Source organism: Agelaius phoeniceus, chromosome 10 (genome assembly GCF_051311805.1).
Source record: "Agelaius phoeniceus isolate bAgePho1 chromosome 10, bAgePho1.hap1, whole genome shotgun sequence".
Classification (NCBI taxonomy): domain Eukaryota; kingdom Metazoa; phylum Chordata; class Aves; order Passeriformes; family Icteridae; genus Agelaius; species Agelaius phoeniceus.
In genome coordinates this window covers 21,261,414-21,287,332 of record NC_135274.1, presented here as the reverse complement: position 1 = coordinate 21,287,332, position 25,919 = coordinate 21,261,414, and the positions used below count along the sequence as shown (strand labels likewise).

Below are 25,919 nucleotides of genomic sequence, written 5' to 3'. Positions count from 1 at the left end.
TGCAATTAAAAACCTCAACTCGGTGGTTTTGTTGTCCTCTAAAACAATTTGGCAAAGCCTCTCTAGCACAGGGTTGGGTTTTTTCAGTCAACTTAGAGCCAGCCACTGTTCTTGGACTCAGGTTGTGCTCCAGTCTTGGGTGCTTTAAGGATGTAAAGAGAGCAGAGGGAAATTTGAGGGAAATGACTTGGCATTTCTCAATTATTGCTAATAGGATTAGAAAAGTGATGAATTGTCACTGGAGGTTTTGATATCTGCTAATAAAGAAGACAATCTGCAAGCAATACTTGCAACCAGCTGTTGCTATTTCTGGTGCAATTCTGTTTGGCTGGCAGAGCTGTTTGATTTCCAGCACTCAGGACCTTCACTGCCTTTTTTCCAGGCTGAGCCATCCAGGTTTGCCATCCTGCCTGGACCCAGCAGCTGCAGGAGCCACAAAGTTGGGATGGATGTCCACTTTTAATAAGAAGGAAAAAACAAAGCAGGAAGGAGGATTTCAGGTTTTCAGTCACAGGTTTGTCTCAGGTTTTCAGTCTCAAATACTTTTTAAACTGATCAGGCTGTTTGGGTAGGTGACACCTGTCCAGGTGATTGTCCCCAAGCTGAGGGTCAGACCCTGAGGAGAGGGTTCAGTTGTGTTAATTTATTGTCTCTGCATGTACAATTTTGCCCCTGGTTTACTCATGATGTAACACTTATATAATTTACTACATAATGTGGCTGCATGTCCAAAATTTTTAAAGTTTCTCACAAAACCAGAATTGAATGAGATTTTAATGATTTTCATTGTCCTATTTTGTTCATTGATAAAAGATATGATGAGAAGGAGATTTTTACCTTTTCACTGTCTGTGAGAAAGAAGTAAACTAATGTACATATACTTGGACAAAACCTTTTGAAATATATCTTTCTTGGTTAAAATAGCAAAATCTAGCATATTAAATCCCTGAAATTTATGAAAATAGGCATAGTATATTGAATTTTCTTGACCCAATGCCACTCCAAATTTCCATTTCCAAATTAATCCATTTCCAAATTAATCTATTTCCAAATTAAGACACTCCAAATTTTATTTTAATTTTAAGCTAACTAGGTAATAGTGTTTGCAGAGAAAAGTATTCATATGAGCTAATTTTTTTTAGGTTTTTATAATAAAGATAGGTTCTTTCATATATTACTTCACAGCAGTGTGAGGCTGGGAAATTTCCTTCCATTTATTCCTTATTTTTAGAAAGTTATGTGAATGTGGTGATGTTAAAACAAGTCAGAGAATTAGTTCTAATAACAGAGTGTGTTATTATTCAGTGGAAGTGCCAAGAAAATAGGTTTTCTCACAAAAAACAAAACTAAAGGGTAAACAAAGGACATTTAAAAACATTTGTCTGTGGACAATCAGCTGGTTTTGGTGTTTAAACTGCACTGACAGTCCTTGTCCAAATAACAAAGGGTGAATGTTTAGACATCACCTAACCTATTGGAATAAATTGGAAATACCCTATAAAGAAAGAAGAGTTGACATTTTATGTTACTAACACTCCCTTAACACCAGGGAGTGTGTGCTGATATGAATCAATCCTTTGATAAAGACAGAACACAAAAAATTCAAAAAGCAACTGAGATTAACAGAATAATTTAAAGACATTTATAGCCCACTTTCACTGCCACATTGTGCCAGAAGAGCAAAGCAGCAGAAGTGATATATAGATCATTGATTTTTATCCCTTTCAGAGCAGCCCTTCTTAGTATTTTTAATGAAACATTAAATTATTGTAATGTAAACTGTAACAGAATGGCACAGTTTTATACTTTCTTAATTGGATGCTAATATCCATGTCAGTATTTGCATGAAAAATGGTGTACTAAGCCAAAATATCAAGGTTTTTAAAACTCATAATCATTCTTCTGCTGATACCATCTGTCAGCTTAATCTTCACCTCCAAGAATTCAACGAAGAGGGTGCCTTCAGGGGAAGGAAAAGAAAAAAAAAATTACAGTTATGAAAGTACAGTAAATTGAGTTTAAACCATGGGCCTGAAATCCCATTGGATTATATAGGAATTATTAGTTATTAATTGTCAAAGTTGGAAAATTATTAAGAATTGGGGTTGGGGCACTGTCAGTCGTCATGCTGGAGGATGGGATGGAGATGGGATTGAGATGGGATAGAGGGATGGAGAAGGAAGGGATGGAGAGGGGATAGAGATGGGTTCTGTGATTCCAGAATGACTTAGAGTGATCCTACTGAGCAAATTCCCCAGGATCAGAGTCCTCAGACTGACATTCTGGTAAGTTAATAGCAGAAGACTCTTTCAGAATACTTTAAAAAACGGATCCTTATTTTTCTTTTCTCTTTCTTCCTCCCCACCCTTTATTCAGAAGCAATTGCAGATAACCACAGGGAGGGAAGTGTCTCATATATTTCCCTGTAAGTTGTTTTAAACCTCAAGTAGTTTATCCTACTTCCATTTATTAATACAAGGCAGAGTCTAAAGTACACAGAGACACAACACATATTCATTTAGTAGTGACAGGTTAACCAGGCTTTCTAAAGAATATTAGAGTCTGTTCAGTCAGTGCCATTCTCAGGATCTTTCTTTGCTCCATTGTGGGGAATCTGAATGAGGCATTAAACTCCCCTATCAGATAATAATCAGTCATTCTGATGAGAGAGAATTTCCATAATTGATCTGCCAAGGTGAGTTTGCACACAGGGCAGAGGAGCAGCCAGAGGCAGGGAATTCACTTCACTGGCACGAGTCTATTGAAGCCTCAAACAACACAAAGGCTCCAGGTTGCTCCTTCCAAAGAGACTTTTTTACTGCAGGACATGGAATCACCTCCCTTCTGGAGAAGTTAATTGTGGTTACACCAAAGGCCAAATTAATTTCATCATCAGCTTACAAATCAAAGTTGGGTCAATAAGGACCTATGTACTACTTCAAATAATAAAATCCTTAGAAGGGGAGGAATTATTTGCCCTCCCTTTGAAGTATTTCTCTTGGGAAATGAAATGGAAGGGCAGAAAATGACACCACCATCTATTTTATAAATTCTAAGTATCTTTTCACATTCATAAGCCTTTAAGCCAGAGCTTCTTGGCTTTTCATGTTTTTTCAAAGGTGATTTGAAACTGTTTTTTGTTAGCGTGCTCATCTTACTTTTGGGTTTCACCTACACATTTCTCTAGAAGTCCACTTTAACTCAAAACCTGGCAAGTAATTTAGCACTTATTTATTGAAACATGTGCATGAACCTTAAAACCACCAGACAGTTGCAGCACAAACATCTGTCTTTTCAAAAGATAACACCCTGTCAAAATGCCCCAGAGCAAAATCCGTTGCCTTGGTTTGAAGTAGAAGCAGCAGCAGCAGCTACAGTAGTTAGAGAGCAAGTATTTTTGGAAAGATGACAGCTGGGTTGTCAGACATTAATGCTGAATTACACAATGCTTGTATGCTACAGCAGAGATGTAATAAGCAATTATTCTTACATTATCATATATGGGGCTGCCAAAGTACTGTCTGAGAGGCAAGATAAAGGGCTCAAGGTCTGCACTGGTTCCATGGATGCTGGGGGGTTTCCATCAAATGGAGTTAAGTCTATTTTCAGTCTTGTCATCTGAGGAAGTATCAGCTTAAACATCTGTCATGGCAAAGAGATATCAACAAATGGCATCTCCAAGGCAGAATTATCCCCAGCATGAGAGAAGCAGGCAGGCTAGTTACTGTAACTGCTGCTGATCAGAATTTAGCTTCTTCATCAGCAGATTTAGTACAGAGAGTAAAATCATATTTACTTAATCTTCAGCGTTGGAACTCTCGACAAATTTCATTGTATTTCACATATGTCATTTTTACACAGCACTGTTAAAAAGATCACTGCAGTCTTCAAAGAAAGTAAGAGGTCTCTGGGTAGTATTTATTTAGATCTTTTCTCATCTGGAAAGAGAAAATAAAAGAACTCTAGTCAGGGAGAAGGATGAGCAAACATATTGAATAGCTCCTTTGTCAAAGAAAACAGCCAAGCAAGCCTAGGGCTGGAAAACAAATGACTGGGGGTGATATGGCACAGGTCTGTGCAATTATAAATAAAGAAATTAAGAGAAAGGAATTGCTCACTGTTTCTCAAAATAGAAGAAAAAAAGGACAGCAAATGGGCTGTTTGGGTTACAGGATCCAAACAATCACAAAGTCATTTCCCAACACCCAGTTTAATGATCAGTTTAGTTAGACTAGTTAGTTAAACAACTAGTCAAATTCATGGCTATGAGCCAGAAATATATTTGAAGTTAAAACTCCAGCAGCAGAATTGATGGAAGGAAAAAACTCCATTGAGGACTTAGTAGATGTAATTTCTGCCTCAGCTGCAAATTCTTACCCTTGTAATTTCTCCCTTGGTATGCACTGCTGGAGAGAGGCTGATGGCCCAAACCAGACCTGACGTGGATCTTCTCATGCTCTAAATCACAAGGCTGGGAGTTTAACTCCTTCCAGTTGTCAGGAACCCACTGAAGTCAGGTGACCCATGCAGATTTATTCTGAGAGCCTCTATGTATTTGTAACTATCAGAAAAAAGGAAGGACCTCAGGAAAACAAAGAATATAACCAGAAAAGTTTCAAGAAAAGTTATTCAAAAGTCTTTTCATTACCTTAAAATTACAACTATCAGAAATTTTATTTGAAATAATTGTGTGGTTTTCCAAGAAGCATCATTCAACAGCTGCTCCATCTCAGCTCCTGGCAAAGCTGGTAAGGACAGTTCTCCAGACATGACTTTGCTAAACCAAGGCAGGGTGTTATTTTCAGTCAGGTTCCTCAAAAATGATTTTTAGCCTCATCTCACACTTCTGGTTTCTTAGATTTCAACTCAGATTAAGCAGTAACTAATTCAGAGAGGACATGAAAATAGTTGAATCCAACACAATGAAACAAATTCACAGCCAAGTCATGTTAAGAAAGCTCAGTGTGTTTCCCCTTCCCCTTGGGACCATGCAACACCCAACTGCCCAGTGGTTTTGGGAAGAATGACAGGCTTCAAGCACAATGGCAGCTAAGCAGAAGCATTACTTAGACTGTCACTGATATGTCAGCTGAAGGCAGTTTTATGTGGTGTAGATAGATCCAGTAAGCATGTCACTGAGACTCACTAAATATTGATTCTCATATTAAATAGGATCTGCTTCCCCTTTTCATTTTGGAGAGACTAAAACCTGTGAGATTCTGCTCCACATCCACTTTTCCAAGCTGAGAGAGAACTCTGTGCATGGGTGTCTGTGCAGCTGTGGAATTCTGGTTGTGAATAGAATACCTGACACCTCTGTTCCAGCACACCTGTGTTCCAGCTGGGCTCTGGCTTCATCCTGCCTCTGACTGACCCACAGCTGGGCTGGGAGCTGCCCAGGGACAGGCAGCAGTGCCAAATACACATTTAAGGGAGCCTCTAATGAATCCCCACTGAAATTCCATCAGCTGTGCAAAGTACATTGATTAAATGCTACTTGCCACACAGGTAAATGTTTTCTGGGGTGTGCATTTGTTGGTAAGAAAAATTGACTAGCAGGGTACTGAAATTCATTCACAGCATCTATTCATAGCACATAGACACATTCTGCAATTATAGTCACTATTAAGAAAAATCAACAAAAGGCTACAGCATTATCTGAGCTTCTCCAGCAATTTCCTCTCACAAATTAGGCATGCCTTACTTTTTCTTTTGTTGTCCAAGGAAGTATTATTTGTATAATGTTCCACTGTGCTTTAAATAGTTTTCCAGAGCATTTCTCAGATGAATTAAGAATAAAGTTACCTGCTATTGAGCTACTGTTATTCCTTTGTTGCCTCAGATTCTCAGTTTCAGATGTGCCAGGGTTAAAAAAAGTCCTCCCTAACTCTCACAAAGCCCTCCAGGGAGTCTCTGTCAAATTTAATCTTTCCCTGTCTCCCTGTTTCTCAGGGTGGCTTCTGAATAACAGCAGTTTTGTCTATTTTATTTGCTCTTTCTCTTACACACACCCAGTTGAAGAAAAGTAATTGAAACTATGGCATCTCACCTTGCAGTATCTGTGTAGTTTGATCCGAGGTGTGTCTAGAGATCAAATTTCTGCTTATCAAGTGCATAAATGTGATCCAAAGCCTGGAGACATCAGTGAACTCTGCAGGAGTTCACTTGCTGAGCAGGTGTTCGTGGCCCACCACAGGAAGAGGGATTTGGGGTAGAAATAGCTTTTCACCTCTACAAACTGAGTAGCTTTTTGCTGCAATTTGCACCTCTGGACCTCCCAGTGACACCCAGGTTGCTCTGAATGGGTCTGGCAGCCTGGGCTGAGCACACAGTGAGCACCAAACAGCTCAGTGTCTCCTGCCTGGCTTTGGCTGTGAAACACAAACTGGTGATGCTGCACTTGAGCCACAGTGGCTGCATCTCTTTCCATGCCATGGTACACACACTTCTGACTCACCATCAGAAAATTCTTCCCATTTTCTGTACAACTGACCATTTGCTTTCAGTTATGCAATTTATTTTTTTAAAGTAGAAGCTTGATGTTCTTTTTATGTTAACTTCTACAAATAAAACAATCACCAGTGTTAAGCAACCTCCTATAGGAATGAAGCAGAAAAGGGCCAGTCAGGCCTCATCAGACAAGACAATCTTCTGTTGAGATAAACCACCCTATTTCCCAGAAATTGAAGTCTCATGGAAATCATCCCTGCATCTGGAAACAGCTCTGAGCCAGGATTCACTAAGCATCAAGTCTGCCTTCCACAAAGGGGGAATCTTTGCACCAACAATTGTCTATTTTGATGTCTTTTTATAAAACTGCTCTGCTGGATGGAACAATTTTGGACCTTGAACATTGTCAAAGAATTCTATTCCCTAAACATCTCCAGTGCTGAGCTGCTCTTGTTTATAATTGTGTGTGCTCACATCCTCTCCTTGCTTTTCTATTGACAGAGACATTTAACACCTTAAAGCTAATTTTTTTAAATGAAATAATTGCATGTTAGGCTTCTGAAAGTCTCTTCTAGGGATTTATGCTTTAAATTCAATCTCAAAACCTTAGTCTTATTAAACTATAATGTTATTGGGATATTAAAACATTAATTCTGTGATGATTTTTACTACTCCCATTTTCTTTCAGAACCTCACAAATTATCATTTTGTTATTATGGTCTTGTGGAAACCTATTCTTGGTGTGAATGATAAGACAGGTGTTTGTCATTTTGAAGACTCTGGTAAAGGTATTTTAAGGCAGTACTTAGCAGCATAAATTAAGTGTTCTCTAATAATCTACGTGAAATGTTCAAGAATATTTTCCAGGCAATTATGAAAAAAGGCTAGGGAAATTATACACATTCTCAGGACTGGATTACATTTTTATATTTTATCACAGAGCAGTTATTTTCTGGCTATTTCTGGCAGGACCTAACCCCAGTTGCTGGCTGTTTCCAGAGGCAGGACTTTGGTACAAATGGCACAGACAGGTAAATTACAGAGGCATCAGTGTCCCAAGCAGCTCTTGGGATGTTTGTCCCAAGGCTTGGGATCACTTTGTGCTGGGAGGTTAGTGGCTCCAGAGGGGGAAACAAAAAGAATCACAGTGAAACAGCAGCCAGAAATGGGTACTTCAGGGATGGAAATACTCTCATGCTGCACCTCTGATTGCTGCTTAACATTTTCTTCTGCTTCTGCCCAGCTCATTTTGTATTTTACTGTATCCAGTGAAACAGGTCTGAGTGCTTCCCTCACAAAATCATCATGAAGCAGCCACACAACCTTGCATTTTGTACATTTTGTTAATTTTCCCTTCATTTGACCTCTCCTATTTACACAACGTTTCACAGTTCTTTGTATTCCTGTTCTAAGTATTTCCTCTGCAAACCCGGCCTTAAAATATCTGCTGGCTGCTTTCCCTGTTTTATGTTTTAGCCAGGCTGTATCTAAATTACCTTAAATTTCTTTTTTATCTGATGTAAACGCTTACAATTCTTTGGCTAGGTTTTCTGTGGGGTCTGTTAAGGCTGTGCTTTGCCACTCCTCTCCCCACCAGGGCCCTCTCTCCCATCAGCAATGGACTTGTGGCACTGAGACGTCCAAGGGCAGCTCTGGATCACACCCTGAGGATTCCTGCCGAGCTTCTCTTGTGGAAGAGCTGGCATAGACAGCAAGAAAAGCTGCTTTTAAGGTGTGCTAAGATAAAAGAGAGCAGCAGCAGCTCTGTGAGAAACTCCAGGGTTGCTCTTGCTGCCCTAGGATAGTTGACTGTACACATATTTTGTCCATTTTTATTTTAGGCATTCCTTAGAATGGGCCCCTTTTTATAAGAGATAATTTCTTGTTAAAGTTGGTCTTTGATCTCCAAGTGGAGGTTTGGGAACAAGAACAATTTAAAATATTTCTTAACAGCAGAAATTATAATAGTAGTTGTGTTGCCTTGTTTAAAGTAAGTTTTGTCTCTGCTAGTGAATATCTGCAATTTGTGCTATTGTTCCTCAGATGAAAGTGTGGGGTTTTTTTACAATGAAGAATTCTACTATCATAGAATTGGAGAGCTCTTTGGGTAAATAAACCTCCTTTAATCTCCTTAGCCTTTCACTTGGATCATTTATCCACTATAGACCTAATAATTGAGATGAAACCCATACAATATTTTATTCTTTAAACTGACAATGTGGGCAACATGACACAGCTGGCTTTTTTCCTTCTTTCACATTCATTTTGTGACAGTTGTGGTGGCCAAATGACACTGCCACAGCCCACTGTCCTGATGTCACTCAGGGCAATGAGGTAGTGACCTGGCTTTCTTTGTCCAGCTGTAAATTTTTAGAAGGTTTGGGAAGATTTATATTCTATGGGGGGCTATGAATTTTCATTTCCATTTAAAATTTATTCCAAAAAATGACCACAAGTCACTTTTAAACACAGAAATTTTTGGTTTGTTTTTTTTTTTAAGCTGCATAACTGCAGCTGTTTTCTGCCTGAGAACCTGGGTTAGCACGTGGTGTGAAATATTGCTACATGCATTTCAGAAAGTCAAAAGCCCAAATATTGTTGCTGTGCAGCAGAAGTGATGGGGTTCTTGAGAATATGAGTGGTGAGCAGTTACTCAGATTAATAACAGGATGTCTGCAGTCCACTAAAGAGCTTTGGCAATCACTCAGACACCTGAGCACTGCACAGGGAGGACATTCACAGCAGAAAATGGTCAGATATATTGCTGAAAATACATAACATTTCTGAATAAATGATGCTCAGAGTCCTGCTTGGTACACTCAGCATCTAACTAACAAAGAAGATTAAATGTGAGTGGGAGATGCATCACTTGAGATCTAATCAGTGGAAAGAAACATACACAACAAAGTGAAGGAGTAACTGGTGAAATGTGTGAAAAGAGGAATTGGGAAGTGGGTTTGATCTCTGAGCATGTTGCTGGGGTCCCTGTGTGCAGTGTGGCACTCACTGCTCTGCCTCAGCAAAGGGGGTGGTGGCAAACTCAGGACTGAAACCCTGTACCTGAGGGAGCCACTTTGGCCTTTGTAATCAGGGTTTGTTCCAGGGGCTGCAGAAGGAGGAAAGGGTCCAAACCCACATTCCTCAATCAGCCCAGGTGCAATTAAGGGGCCTTTCTGCATTTGCAGTTCCTTGTGTCTCAATAGATAGTAGTTAATAGTTTTAATTATCTGCAACCAGACAATGAAATCTGATGGGCATCTTGATAGGAACAACTTGCCATGGCACAAGGCTTCACAAAGTTGGCAGTGGCTCTCTAGGCAGCAACTGCTTTTGATGGGAGATCTCCAAATTGCTTAAGGTGTGTTTGAAATATTAAAATAGAAATGGTTGCTTTGTCTCCTGGCTGGCTCCAGCTTGAGCATTAGGTCACATCAAAGTCAAAGTGTATTTTTAATGGTAATTGCTAGCAGGGGTGCTGAGCCTTGAGGGATGATGTGGGAAAAGGGAGATCAGGACTAAATTGGCTTCTCTTGAGGATGCTGGGAAGAGAAAGGCAAGCAGGAACGACCAGGGAGTGGCAATGATGATGTTCCACGGTCACTTTCCAGTGCATCTCCATCAGAAACAGAAACAGAAACAAAATTCACTGACACTAAACAGATAACCCAGCCTCCATGCCTGGATATTTCTTATAACTATAAACAATAGTTATAATTCTTATATTTCTTATAACTATAAACAATAGTTATAAGAAATATAATAATAAAAATATATGTGTGTAAAAACTAAGATTATTCACAATGTCTGGTTGGACTTCCAATCATTATTGTATTGTATCCAAGTTTGAGGTTAATGTCCTTAACTGACCATGATTTCTTTCATCCAACAGCTTGGCAAATGACACAATGGCAAGTCTTGGATAATTAAATAAATATATATAATTTAATTCCCAGTATTTCTCCATTCCACTGTCCAAATGACCTTTAAAAAACACATTTTCAAGGGAATTATAACTTTCTTTGTATTATGAGTAATGCAATATTAAGCATATACCTCAGGTCTTGAATTATGGCTTTATCTTTGAGGTTAGTGATCAAATACCCATTGCCTTGATTATTCAAATAATTAGATATTTTATAATTTTCTTTAAAAGCTCAGAAGTAAAGAGCCAAACCCCTTGAAGGACTGTTCAATATTTATTTTACTGTCAGCAGAAGAATCATTGGGCAGGAGGATACTGCAACAGGGGGAAAAAAGTATTTGTTGCAGGAATTCTCCGATTTTCAAAGTGAGTGCTTTACAACCTTTGCTGTGGTGCTTCTTGGAAAAAAAAAAACAAAACACAAACAAAAAACCAACAAAAACCCAACAAAAACAAATCAAACAAAAAAACCAAAACCAAAAAACCAAAAACTGGAGTCCAGACCCACACCTGAGGATACCTATCACAACTGCAGGAGCATTAAAGGAAGCAGAGCCATCTCTTACCCAGCTCAAGGCTCTGCTCTAGCATCCATTCTGCTTTGACTTAAGTGGTGTTTAAAGACAATAACATGAGGAAAATCTGCATTTCACCCTTGCAGAAGAGGTGATGCAAAGCTTCTATTTTTATGCACGAAAATAGAATTAAAGATCATATATAATTAGAACTGGAGATGTAAATTCCTCAGGTTTTTTTTATGAACATCAAATAGTGACACCAATGAAATCCCAATGTTTTTAAGGTTATAATTTACCAGTGGCATGAAAAGAAAAAATAGTATTTAGATCTTTGTTATGCTTAATCATTTCAAGTTTTCTGACTGCTGTGAGGATGTCGGGGAACATTAGAATAAAATCAGCTCGATGCTCATGCATAATGTGCAAGAAGTTTTTTGTTTGCTATAATTTCTACTCTTTCATACTAATTGTCATCAGCAGAGGATGCAGGCTGTAGTCATCTTGCTAAATATAAATATAGCTACAGTATTTTTGTTCAATTTATTCATTTATCTCACCCTGGGTGTATACACCACATAAAATGTATTTCTCTAGAAAGATAAAGAGAGTATTTCAGTGTGTGTGCACTGTAGAAATGAGAGGTGTAGAATGTATGAGTGCTTTTTATTTTTATTGAGAAACAAAATGTGAGAGTGATTGCCATCCCTTTCTGCCACAGATTTTGGTTATGGCTCCATGCTCCAGATGCTTGGGGAAGAGTGCAGAAATATATTCTCCAAAAAAGTCAGACGTGGCTTGACTTAAATATTAATTCTTTTAAAATTTCAATCATTTTAAGTATTATCTGTTAAAAAAAGAGTTCACAAATGCTTCATAATAAAACCCTGTTATACCTATATATCACTGTAAGCAACACTTTATGTACATAAGTTCATAATGAGATTAAATGTTTGATTTCACCATCCTGAACTACCCCATTGCAATGAATAATATAAAGAGTTACAAACACAGTGTGGGTTTTTTTAACTTAAGTGTTTGAGGTGCTTTTATGAACATATGAACAGTTAAGTAATTTCTGAAGAAAAATATGTACTTATCCAAAATCAAGCACTTCATTTTCAAGAGGCTTTTCTTTTTCCTTCATACTGGCTCAGAAATAGAAAGATTGTAGTTGTTACAAAGTAGTCAAGGAGAAAAAGGATGACTGGGGGCATTAAAAGCAGGCAAGTGTCTTAATTTTCATTTTGGTTTGCTACCCTTCAAACTAAGACATGACTTCACTGTTTGCTTTCCTTCAAGAATGCAAGATTTTACAGAGAAGCCTGCAGTAGTGAATGTGAGCAAGAAACAGAGATGCAGAAATATTCTGCTTGAAACAGACAATTAAACATGTAACTGTTCAAACTGGGAGATGTGAGTTAGCAGAATCCTAAGCAGAAATTCTATATATTTTTTTGTATTACTTCACACAACAAGATGTAACCTTTATAGTTCTCCAAGTGTTTAGAAAGCTGGATGCATAGTTCTAGAACAGACCTTGTCCTAGAGAAACTGCTGAGAACAGCTTTTATATTGTTGTATTAATGCATTTTATTTACTGTGAAATGTTCACATTATTGAATCCTATTTTTCTCACAGCTGGTCATACTGTGGAAAGCAAACCATCCAGCTTAAATAAATAAAACAATACCATTGTACTGGTAAATCAGAAGATAGCAATTCTGTGTAATGGAAATGCAAATACAAATGCAATTTTTATTTCATGGATAAATGGAACTTGCAAAAAGGTGGTGCAATGTTTTTCCCCTCTTTTGTTCATCTCATCATTAGGCCACACACTAACCCATCCTTCATTCACCATATTCCATATGTTTTGGTGCACTTCAAAAGGGTTTATGAACATTTCTCTTCTGATCTAGTAGCTTGGTGAGCAGAGGTTGAGGGATTGAATTACCCAAGGTCTTCAGAAGTTATTTCACAGACACATCCTCTTCACTGAAGATTACTTGAGATAATAGCTGTTTGCCTGTGGGTCTCTTTTTCCTGTTGCAGAGTATTCTCAGCACAATGTCCTTTTAGGCAGCTCTCAGCACTCCAAACAATAAGCTACTTACTCTGTCCTCCCTCTATTTTTGCACTCATTAACTTAAGAACAAATGTAAAAAGAGTCTTAAATTGCCAATAAACATTCTTATTGACATATTCCTTTAGGTGGTCTAAAAGATGGTGAACATTTTTCTAATGTTGTTTCTTTTTTTTTTTTTTGTTGTTGGGTTTTTTCCCTACAAACACAATGAAGTTAAGAAAGGTCTGGGGTTATCAGAGTCAAGATTGCAAAGTTAAAGGTGGGTGGAGAACATTATTAGTGAGGGGCAGGAGCTGAAGGCTCTGCTGGGCAGATTCTCAGAACAGCAATGCAATGCAGAATGAGGAGGTGAAAGCCTGGGTTTATTGTTTTTCATATTAATCCTCCCTTAGTACTCTTAGTACTTCTAATATGTGCATTGTCCTTGAGGAGAGGGGGCTGTGCACAGAACATTCCCACCTTGTCTGCAGCTCTGAGACGTGGGAGACTCACTCAGAGAGCAGCTGCTTTTCTTGGGGCTTATCCAAAGCAACTGGAGCTGTGAAGCTTTTGAGGATCACCTTTCACATTAAATCTGTTTTCTTCAGGAAATAAATTCTCACTTCAGCGTGGCCTGTGCTATATAAGTATACAAATCAAGAGGTGTTTCTGATTGAAAGGGCACAAAGAGATTGCTCCAGGCTACTAATACCATCCTTGTGTGAAACAAAGAGAGATAACCAAGAGAGGGCTCAAAAGTGATAATACACACACAAAAATGTGCTATTTTTTCCAAAAAAGCACACCCTCATCAGCACTAGCTCAGATTCTTTATGTTTTGGCGACACTTACAAAAGTTCCTGCTAAAAGATGTAAAAGCAGGATTCAGTACCTGTGTTAAAGCTGCAGTATTGGAAAATAAGCTGATAAAGAGCTCAAAGATCTGGATGAGAATAGAAAAATATTTTTATTTCAATGCAAAATTAATGCTGCAATGTAAGAAAAAAATTCAAACTATCTTCTAACCAAGGACTTTTATGCTCCTCTCCTCAATATCTTTGAATCTGAACCTCATTTTATCTTCTAGCTAAGTCTGATTCAATTCCCCTCTAAAGGACAGAAAAACTTTCCATTTGTTTCAGTGTGGGCTAAGTGAGGTGTCATGGACAAGGTGAAACAGATAAATGAGCATTTACAGCATCAGATATGAGCATTCCTGAATCACAGAGGGATGATATGGTAATATATAGTACCCAATGGGAATGCTGAGCACCTGGAGAATGATTTTCATGAGGATGTGTCCTACCTTCCAGCTGGGACTGTCTCTTCTGAGGTCATAATTCAGTAAATGCAGCCACACCTGCCTTACACAAACTCCCCCTCAGCAAGACAGTGATGAAATAGCACCACAGAAAGTGGGGTACCCCAGTGTGTGCTGGCTTCTGCACTGCAGAATAAAGCCTGAACCATTTCCACATCCTCTTGACCCAGGAGAATATCTACATAGCTGAAAGATTATTTTAAAATTCAATTTGTCCTTTGTATTCTATAAAGGTATTTCTTTAATTCAGCATGGTAGAACCAACTATGTAATAAGGCACTTCTCCTTTCATACTTTTTAAATAATACTTTCCCAAGCTATAGGTAAAAAGGTCATGATCTGCAGGAGATAAGGCTAGCAGATTGTCCAGTAATATGGATCATTTTACTTGCCTGTCTGGAATTTTTATTGCAGTGCTAGATCCTCCACAGAGCAAAGAAAATGACAGGGAAAGCATCGACAGCATTCTCCAGTGCCTGCTGAGGTCCTTAGCCTTTAAATATTTCAGGCAGCATCTCTGATTCAGAATGAAAATGGACAAATGAAAACATGAACTGAGTTCTTCAGGATGGGAGTTGCGGGAAGAGCCAGAGATGAGATTTATCAGGGTATGGAATAGGTTTCTAGTGGAAAGTTATGGCAAATTAGCCTGAATATAGTACTCAGATATATGGCAGGAAGCAATTCCAGAGAGTTATGGCAATAAGCAAAGTAGCCTGCAGGTCTTTTTCATCTGGACAGTTTGGGAATGAGTCTGTGATTGGTTTCCCTCATGGCACAGTCTGCAGCTGGTAAGCAAGGAGAGGAAAAAAGTCAATATTATTTTTTTTAAAGTGTTCCCATTATTTTGCTCTTTGGCCAATACTCATTACTGTGTAAGTCAAGTTTCCCACTTACCCCACAGCACCTTGGAAACAATTTTGACTGTAGAAACAACCAATAGTCTCTTGGAGGTGGTGGCAGGAAAGTAGGGCAGAATCAGGAGGGAAAAAACCAAAACTGCTCATCTCATCACTACCCCCGTCCCTTTTATAAGAGCACTCAGCTCAAGAGGATCTTTTTTTTCAGGCCATGTTCAATCTGCTGCAGTTTCAAAAGCCTCAAGTGATAGGGAATATTTTCTCACCATTTCCTGGGAAGTTGGAGTGTGTCAGCTCCAACTAATAAATATCTGGTTTGACGGTGACATTTACAAGTCTCCTGCTCCACTGAGCTCAGTGCACAAGTTAAGAGCTCACATCCCAAAGTCAGTTCCTTAATTATCTTGTCCTTCCCCCAAAGATTTGTCAGGAATTCCTCTGATGATGCCCCAGACAGATGTAGTACACCAGTGAAGCAGGTTTTGCTTTCAGCAGGACTGTTCTGGGTTCCTGAGGACACTTGAGATGGCAGGAGGAGGTGACTCAGCTGTTTGTCAGTGCCTGTTCTCTGACCCCCCACAAGGTTTTCCTAAAAATGCATTTGCTTGACTGCTATTCAACTTTTTCATCACACATTCAACAGAGAGAAAGAAAGAAGCAAAATCTTCCCTTGAACAATGTTCTGTATTATTGAAGGCAGTTTGGGGAAAAGATCTTGTATCTAGGACAGGGTAGAATATAAATTAACATGGAAAGGACAAGAGGAAGTTTAACACAGTGTATGGAATCCAGGATTTTTTCATAATTTAATTCTTGCTTCTTAAAGAGACATGGATTCTTTCTCCTTCTTCACAGATTTTCCACTGAAAATTTTTTATTAGCAGTCACAAGACAGGGAAAGAAGAGACCAGAAGATCCTATGGCTCTTTAATTGTACTTATCCTCCTGTCTCCTTCATGAAATATTATAGGGAACAAATAAATAAAAATTTCACACTTGTGGAATGATACCTTCTTTATATGCAGAAATTAATTATAAATCCTTCCAAAGTAAATCCTTATGATCTCATCAAATTACTGTATTAAAAGTCATCATAAAAATATCCTTCCATGTGAGACTCTAAAATATATGAAATGTAAATTAATTCTCAGAAAAGCAGCCTGAATGAATGCATTAAGCCTATTCCGTGGGTGGTTATACAGACACTTTGAAAATTTTTTGTTCATATCTTCAATCACCTAAAGTGGCACAACAGTAAAACCCTCAAGCCCTCCATCTTATTTGCTGCAACCACAGCACAGAAATCAGACAGGAGACTTTAGAAGAAAAATACTCAGGGATTTGTAAAAAAAAAAAAAAAAAAAAAAAAATCCACAAAAGACTCAATATGTTGTTTGGCCAAATAACTGTTTAGAGGATAGATACAGAAGGGAGCACCTCTATTTACCCTGAGAATCCAGCATACATAAAATCAAGGTGAAAAAATACCTACTAACACTAATCCACAATAGTACCAAAGTGTCTGAAAATGCACTTTCCTAGAAGATTTAATACTTTATCTAAAAGTAGGCAGGTATTTCAGACAGAGGCCTGTCAGTGTTTTCATTAGCTTAAATGATGGAAGATGTACTCATGTAAAATTTACAGTGTACATTAAACCATCAAGGGTGACAACATTCTTGAAGCCAGAATTAAGATTCAAAATGATCTTGATAAATTGGAAAGATGGTCAAGATACAAGGAGATGACATTGGGCAAGTGGCAATGTCCTGCTCAGGATGACAAGAGAAGAACAGAGCTGAAGTGCTTGTGAACAGTGCAGGGCTGTGCAAATCTCATCTTGCTCCTTGGTAACACCACTGACACATATAAAACATGGGAGGTTATTATTCTTTGGTGCTTGGCACTGATAAAAGTCTCATCCAGAGGACATCACTCAGGACTAAAGTATCTTGAGAGAAAAACAAACTGAAAACCTAAACAAAAAAAACGTGGACAAATTGGCAGGAGTTGAGAAGCATCAAGAACAACAGGAGTTTTAACAAACATCTATGCATAAAGACAGAATAAGTTGCATCTTTTGTTTGTTTGTTTCCAAAAAAGAGAGAGAGAGAGAAGAAGAAGAGAGATGGGAATAATTACAATTTTGATTGTGAGAGTACATTTTTAATCTATACTCTATTAAATATCTAAAGATGCAACTGAGGACAAACAAACCCCAAAAGTCTGAAGACTGTGATCAGTTTATTTTGCTTAGGAAATATATAAAATAAGTTCAAAACCAAACAGCCACAAGTGCAAGATAAAAACTGTAACTCAGTCCTTGCTCGAGACATTGTTCTGTACTTTTTTTTTACTTCTGAGAAACACTATGGCACTTGTGCAGAGCAACAGGAAAGGAAAACAGTGGAACTGACATTAAACATACATTAGTCTCCACTTCAAATTTCCAAAACATTATCTACATTATTCACCAGGTTTGGCACTTGCCACAATAGTAAAACAAAGACTATTATTTCCTTTTTGTGACTCAACCTGCAAAACCTCTCTCATTACAGAGGACAAGACACCCTCAAACAGGCAGCTCCACAAAATTCTCTCCAGCTGTTCTTTCCCACACTTCTGGCACACAATGCAGGCTAAGAGCTTTTAGATGCTGAATCTCCCATAATGATGTTAACAGCAATAAGTATCTCTGCTGACATATTTTAAGGAATTTTCAGTTAATAGTTAATAAGGGCAAGCAGTAAGTATTAGATTTGAAAAAAATGCTTGAGCTAGCATTCCAAGGTGGGGGCTTTTTTTTCATTTTTCAAACGTGTCTGATTCATTTATTTAACAGTGGCATTGACTAAAGACTGGAGAACTTGTATCCTCAGTGGTGGAAATGTAAATGGTATTAATTTTTAGCTCTAAGTAAATTAAAGTGCATAATTCCTATGGACTCTCATAAGTAAGGGTCTGTGTGTTCCTTAATGTCTGATCCCAGTCCCTGGTGTAGCCTGGCCCATGCTGCTATCTCAGCTGCTGGGGGTCAGTGATGGCTTTTCTGCCAGTTTGGATGTGGATGAAAATTTTCTACAGATCAACACTGGAAATCCCTTAAAGAACTAGAAATGCCTCTTCTGAGCTTTCCTTGCCTACATTTATTCTCTTTCCTTCTCTTATTTCTATTCCTTTTGCTTTTCTGTTGTCTCTCACGGTCACAGAGCTGGATGATCTCCCATGGCAGGCACAGGCTCTGAGCAAAGCACGCTGAATATTGTGTGTGCCTCTATTGAAATGACTCCTAGTAACCAAAAAATACACCTAAAGAATGTCATTGAAGCATCTGTTGTTCCTCCCTGTAGAGTAGAGCTGACCATAATACTGGGCTCCTTCACAGGAATATTTGTGGGCAAAGCACAATTTAAAAAGAAAAGCCGATATTTTGAAATTAAAACACAATAAACATTAAAACAAGCAATCAAAGAAACAATAAACTCTTTTCTCACAAAAACAGTTTGGGGAACAAATTTCATGGAAGTCTCCCTGTGTTAGTCAAGTTTCTCCTGAAAGGAGGCTTTGAACAAGGTACAACAATTCTGCTTCATTTCAAAGTTTTCTGTATAGAAACTACATCACTTGGTCTTGTTAAAGGGTCTAATTCAGCAAGAAAGAAAGTGAGGTCAAGAAGAATGGTAAACAACTCCTTTCACATCAGGTACTGAAATAGAGAATAGATTCCACTCTTGAAATAGATTACAATTCCCCCTATGAGTTGTACCCAAATATTTTTCCTTGAACAAGAGACTACTGGAAGGAGAGCATTTGTGGAAGTAATTATAGAATATTGCAGTTACTCACTCTTCCAACTCCAGCTTCACCTGCTCCCTGCAGGTTTCCTGCTTGCCCAAGGCCTCTGAGGACTCAGATTACTCTTGTCAGCAGGAGTTAAAGACACTTAAGAAGAACAGAAAATCTCAACCTTTGCAAGCCAACCTCATCTGCCGCTCAACCAAGGCCCAGACCTTTTGGCCTCGTGCCAGAGAAATAGAAATCCTTCATATCAGCATCCTAGAAATCCTTACCCTTATTGAACCAGATTTCCTTAGAAGAGGAATCCTTTGTTCCCCAAATAGCCTACTCCATCTCAGATGGGAACTCAGAACATTTGGGAAGTGCAGCAGGCTGTTCTTTGGAAGGTTGTTATCCCACAAACTGTTGTTTTTCTTGAATCTTGCCTGCAAATCCCATGTCACCATTCAAGAATCTTTCTATGCAGCTGATCATGTTAAATTCTTCCTGTTTTCTTCCTCTTGCTCCTATTCTTTTGCTGTTCTTTGCTGTCTCTCTTGTTCCTGGCTTTGTGGAAACCATGACCAGTGACCTCTTGGGGTTTTCTTTGCCATGTATTTAATTTAATTCTGTCATTTAAATTTGTCATTTTATTTTGGCTTTTGAAGCACATACCTTAGATTTGATAAAAACTCAGAACAGCCAGTGTTTTGGGAGCAGAGCTCACTGGATAGAGTTTGGGTCTTCAAAGACCTGGGTTCCTCTCCTGCCTCCAGACCAGGCCCACTCAGCAGCTGAGGATAAGTTGTATCTTCACATATTTGGCATTAATTTTCAAACTTTTTTTAGATTAAGATCATTCATTCCCATGTGCTTGTAGAGAACCTGCTATTATGTGGCCCTGATTTCACTTGAGTTTGCTGATGTATGAAGGAATAACTACATTTCAGAGGGGAGATAAAGGCTGAAATCAGTAGAACAACTGGCAGTTCTCATTAGACAATGATAAAATTGAATCTCACATTATACACTTATTTCTTAGCTAGTTCTTTCTTTAAGACCTAGTCAAAAATTATCTCCTATTGTAGTCTAAAGAGGAAATCTAGCAAATAATCCCAGTTTTTTGGAACTAGAGGAAGCAGGAAGCATTAAAAAAGAAGTGATGTATGTTGAGACAAGGAACCAAGTTCATTTGCTTATTCTTGGAAGAGTGCATTGATGTTCTTCCAGTTTTAGAGATTATTTACTTTCTGAAATATGTTTTAGAGAGTGTATTATGGTCATATTCACAACTGGCCTTAGAGAGGGACACGTACTTGGAGCTTGTTCAGAGTAATTTAATCAATCTTATACAAAAAAGCAACAGCCAACCGTTATGGCCCAAGTCAATACTAAAATGATTTCCCAAAACTCATTTCAAAGTCACTTCCAGGAATCAACTGGTAGCTTCAAAACACTGAGGCTCAATGATAAATTTAATTTTCTCTAAAGTCTGTAATTGAGCTTTTTTTAAATAAAAATTATGGTTTGTTGCCATCTCCTTTAATAAAATACTGTGCTTTGGGTGGCATGTCATTGAATTCCTGGTAACTCCTCATTTTTTAACATAAATCTAAATGTTTGGTATCGTTGGTAGGTACCACTTCATGGTGACAAGAAATCCTAACAGAGCTCATTTTGTAGAGGGAAAACAAACACATGGCATATATTTAATCTGCCTGCCTGCCTACCAGATGGAGAAAAGAAGGGCCAAGACACTGATGGAGTAACTGTTTAATCACATCAGCTTGGTGGCTTATTTATAAACACAAACAAGTCCACTTGCACCTTTGGGAACTCACCATGTTTTCTCCCAGATTCTGAAGGTTCTTGGTGGTTAATATTCTATTTACAGATGAGACAGGTATGTGATATGATCATGACATAACAAGGAAATAACATCTTTGTGACTGCTGGCTCACCTGGATACCTGTATCATAACTACTTGAGAGCTAAACTGTTCCATTTCATGCACTGAGGACACCTCTGATTAATTTAAAAATTAAAAAAACAAAACCAAAATTTTTGTCTGTTTTCCTAATTTTCCTGGGGGTTCATTTAGACAAAAAGAAACAAAAAAGAAATAGAATCGTATGGAAATATCAATATAAATATGATACGAAAAATAAGCTGCAAAATTTAAAAAAACAATTACCTTTAAATCTACTTACCAAGCACCCCACGCGTTTTCTATTGCATAGCTGTTTAATAAGCTTGGTTTTTCAATAAAAATGGTAATTTAAGCAGAATTTGGGGGGCTGGTGGAGAGAGCATCAGGTGAAGTTCTGTGGGCTTTGCTTTGCAGGCAGTAGGACCAGACCATCATCATTGCTGCTTCTGGCCTAAAATCCAAGAGCCAATGAATCACAGTGATGGTGCTGCTGCCAAGTCAATTAGCAGCTCATAACCCAGGAGAAAGAATTAATTATCACAAATTCACCTTCTGCCTTGACATCTGTGAACTTTCTATTGGGTCATTTGCCTGTGCTGGACTCTTTGGGTGTGTCACCCAAATCACTTCATCTGGATTCAGAAATCTACTTAGATCTACTTAGAAACAAAGCCTTTGGCTCTCTTAAATTTCTAAACTTGGATACTTTGGCTGAAAACAGACTCGGGGTATGTAAGGATTTGACACCAAGTTTTCCCTTCCATAGCTATGGATTTGTGGGGCAAGAGGTTACTGGAGTCAAGTGAGCAGCTCCAGAATCTTGCTTGGACTTCTGAGACCTCTCAATTTCTTATTCCAACCTCCAGAAAGAAATTATCCAGTGCTCTAATCCTGTGATCTTGATAAAGACAAATGATAATGACTTTTACTATTCATAGAGCCACAACAATTTTTTCCCTTTAAAAAAAGCTTTTTTTTTCTTTTGTTTTTTATGCATTTTGCACAGAGCTCCCTATGGTGAGCTCAAGCAAAGTGAGGAGCAAGCAGGATATGCAAGGGTTCTGTCCCCTCTCAGATTCAATAAATGGATCTGTAACAGATGGCTAATCACAAAGATAACTGTTAACCAATCCTAGTAATGCTCAGCTCTTCCAGAGACATCACGGAGGGGTATCCTGGCACTCTGTGTTCCAGCACTGCCACTGAAGTGAGCCAAACATACTCTGCCCTAGGCTGGTGCAGAGATTGAAAAAACAGAATATCTGATGTCCTGGTGGCTTATTTTGATTCTCTCTGACTGCTACCCTTTGTCAGCCATGGAGCTTTATTCAGGAGCAGCAAGGGCTGATTAATTGGATTTTCTTGGCAGGTAACCTTTCTTACTCTGCCAATTAGTCCAGAAGAAAAAAAAGGGCTACTGATCTCCTGTGAGAAGAAACACCCAAGTGATCAAAGACTGGATTCCCTCTCCCAGCACTCCTGGCAGTGACTGTGTGTGATGCCTATGTGGACACACTGCTCATGCACCATAAATGGGCACATTATTGGGTTTTTCATTCATCTGGAAGTTCAATGTGAGTGATGGAGGTCCTGGATACTCATAAATATGAAACAGATGCTCAATATAATCAAATTTAGCCTGAAAAAATCTGGCTGAAGAAAGGAAACTTGTGTGGTAAAGGGATACAAAAATCTTAAAAGTGTGTGCTGTGATGGACAGGCCAGTGCTTTTCTCTGTGCTCTCTGGCCAATTAGTCTTAAATATTTTCAGCAGCTCCCTGTGCTCCATAAGATTGTTTCCCCTCTCCTTCCCCTTTTCCTGCTCCCACAGCTTCTGATCTATTTACAGAGAGTGAAGTACAGATGGGCACCCTCTTAGGCAGATAGGAATGCTGACTGTGAGCTGCACCTTCCTGGAGGAGCAGAGCAGCCCTTGGATGGCTGCACAGAAGGTCTGGTGCCCCACACTGTGTGTGGCAGGAGCTGAGGGCTGCTGGGGCTGGATCACATTCCCAGGAACATCCACATCTCCCCAGATGGTTCTGTTCTGGGTGGCTCACATCCCTCTTAGCCTTCTCACTAAATCCCCCCTTCAGTCAGTGACTTCTGCATCAGGAAGAGTTGAGGTTGTTTTGAGGGAGCCAAGGCACTTTTGAAGTAAAGGCAGAGATTCTTACTCTCCATGTTGCTGAGCTCTGGGACAGGGTCAGCCATAGGTGCCCCCCTTTCAGCCCTTCATGGCACAGCTGATAAATGGGATTCCTTCTCTCCACCAAGAGACAATGTTCATTTACCTGCTGCCTGCCCCAGGGAGCAAATCTGAGCCATCCACTTTGCCCACCTCGCTGCACAGGGAACCCTGTGCCCTAATACAGTTTTGTGCTCATTCCTGGCAGCTGGGCTCACAAAGGCAGGAGCTGCAGAGAATAAACCAGTGGCTGGCTCTGGCTGAGCCTGACAGCAAGAAGAGGAGCTGTGCTTTGGATTCTCCCTGGCTGATCTTCAGCTAATGTAAATCAACTTGATTCTGCTGGCATCAGTGGAAATGGGCTGATTCAGGCCATTTATAGTTTCTTCTTGTTTACTTACTGCATCCTAATGACTGCCAGGCACAAAAACACCTGACTGAGGACATTAGACACAAAGGCTTTATACCCTTAATGCTTTGTTCAGTTAAGACTAACAAAGACAAGGACTTTACCTTCTGATGAGAAAGCCAGGCCCCTGAACACTTAGCACTAATAAGGTGCTTTTCAGTTTCTAAGTGCTTTACAAACATTAATTAATTATTCCTTTCAACAACCCTTGGTTATTTTCAGTTACTAGAGTGCCTGTTTACCCAGTTAGCTCCATTGGTGCACAGCACATTGTTGGCAGCAGGCAGGAGCATAAATTGATCTATAACCACATGCTGTAATTTGCAGCAGATTTGCTTCACCAAACACCATCAGCGCAGCTCCAGAAGCAGCTTGGAGGAGTGACCACTCCTCCCCGTGTCCTATGGTGGGGATAACCTTTACCTTCCCTGCTACACTGAGCAGAAACAGAGAATCTGTTCGTTGCACAGTTTAACTAATTCCATGGAAACATATGTCAAACAGGAGCTTCACACAGCTGCAAGAAAGTAGCAACAAATGTTGTATGTGTCACAAAGAAATGCCCATTACACTACAGAAATGACACAGAGAATAGGCAGATTGCTGGTTAGTGAGGTTGCCAGGGTGAGGCAGCAGAATTTCCTGCCTGCAGCAGTTATTAAAGATACAAAATACTCCTCATCTCTATCAGAAAGCTGACAACAGCTAAAGAAAAAAAAATCTAACCAAAAATCATCCAACCAACCAACAACAACAAAAAAAGCATGACATACTACCCTACCCTAACCCTAACATGGCCAAGTTCCACTGGAAAGGAAGATGACCAGAAGGCAGGAGCTGGACTCTCAAATTCCTCACCTCAAAATGAAACAGTGCTACAGGTTGCCAGAGTTGTGGTGGTTGCCCCATTCCTAGAAAAATCAGCTTGGACAGGGCTCTGAGCAGCCTGATGTAGGGGAAGGTGCCCTGCTCATTACAGGGAGTTGAACTGGATGACATTGGAAGGTCCTTCCACCCCAAACCATTCTATGATTGCACAATTCTCTGAATCAATCATTCAGTGACCCCTGATCTGTTCAGGTCACACCAAAGATGTGACCCACATCTTGGCTTTCTAGAAGAGCAACCTTGGCAACATGAGGTCTCATTTATTTTCCTATCCCTGTTTCTCTCTCCCCTTTACACCTCATGCCAAAGGAAAGAAATGCTTTCTGCCAAAGTGCTGTCTAGACCAGTGTGTTTTCACTGGAAATGAGGATTTCAGTGGTCTGTGACAGATAATAGCAACTATTACCATGGGCAATACCTCTGCAATAGAAAACAAGGTCTTGGGAAGTGTTAAGAGATCACTTTTTGATTAGACACACCCATAATTTCTCCAGGGAACAGACTTCTGACATAAAATGCTGAAAATATCAAGCTGCTCATAACTATCAGCAGAAACCAGGCACAACCTTCTGCTGTGTCTCCTGCCCAGGTCCTGGTTAGTGAGGGGCTGGTGTCAGAGCAGCAAGTGCTGCATGCACCTAAATCTCATTTCATGGAGCATTCAGAGCACACTGCCTGCTGCCAGCACTAAGGTGGCTCCAGCTGTTTCCTTTGGCTTTCTTCAAACTCTCTCTGCTCTGGGCAATCAGGGACATGGCTTAGCATCATGTACACAACAGGAATTAAAACTGCAGAGTCAGGAAGTAAATCTCTCAGTATCAATAACCTGCACCCCAGGAGGGATAAGGAACACCAAACTGTAATGCTCTGAGACATAGAGCCTAATTAATTAGCCATCTTTCACCTTGTTCATGTTTGAAGTGTTTTGTCTGCAGGTGGAGCTGTGCTGGCACACACTGGAATGTACTGTAGGTCTCTAAACAGAAAGAAGATGTATTGGTAAATAGACTTTTTGCCTGTATACCTGTATCCATACCTGGGCTTTTGCAAACCCTGCTATTTTCTCACAGCTCTGCTCAGCAAATCTTGCAGCTGCATGAAAGGCCTGAGTCTGGTTACTGAGCATTATCTTCAACATGGGTGTTTACAGCTCTCAGCATCTCTCCTGAAAGAATCTCACTATAAGTAATACACAAGTATTTACTGGAACCAGGAAGAAAAAAATCAGTCCAGTCCATTTTCAGTCTGAGTTGCTTAAACTGGGCTCTGGGATTCTTTGATGCTTTGGTTGGGAAGAAAATAAAATCCCCTCCTGCTGATGTGTTCTAATTCACCTCCATCTATGCTGGGTACAAAGAAATGGTGAGGTAATCAGCCACACTTCTGTGTCTGCTCTGCAAATACACCCAGCCCTCATTTGAGAAAATGGCACATTGCACACTGATGCAAATAAAAGATTTGGGATGATATTCACTCATCCCAAAACAAATGCAAAAATAATTTCTTTCCTGAAGTGTTGAGAGACAAGAAAGTCATTTTAGTTAATGAAATACAAACATCTCTATCTATGGAAATACAATGTAATTTTAAC

At 39.3% G+C, this 25,919-nt stretch overlaps 1 long non-coding RNA gene across 1 annotated transcript in view; it reads right to left on the bottom strand.

Moving 5' to 3' along the window:
• Nucleotides 1-1,190: 1,190 nt before the first annotated feature.
• LOC143694898 (uncharacterized) overlaps nt 1,191-25,919 on the bottom strand; it is an 85,679-nt gene continuing 60,950 nt past the window's right edge. Inside the window, exons 14-15 of the long non-coding RNA XR_013183696.1 lie at nt 4,378-4,561; nt 1,191-3,938 (exon numbers count right to left, since the gene is read on the bottom strand). This is a non-coding gene — a long non-coding RNA (uncharacterized LOC143694898). The remainder of the gene's footprint in view (nt 3,939-4,377; nt 4,562-25,919) is intronic.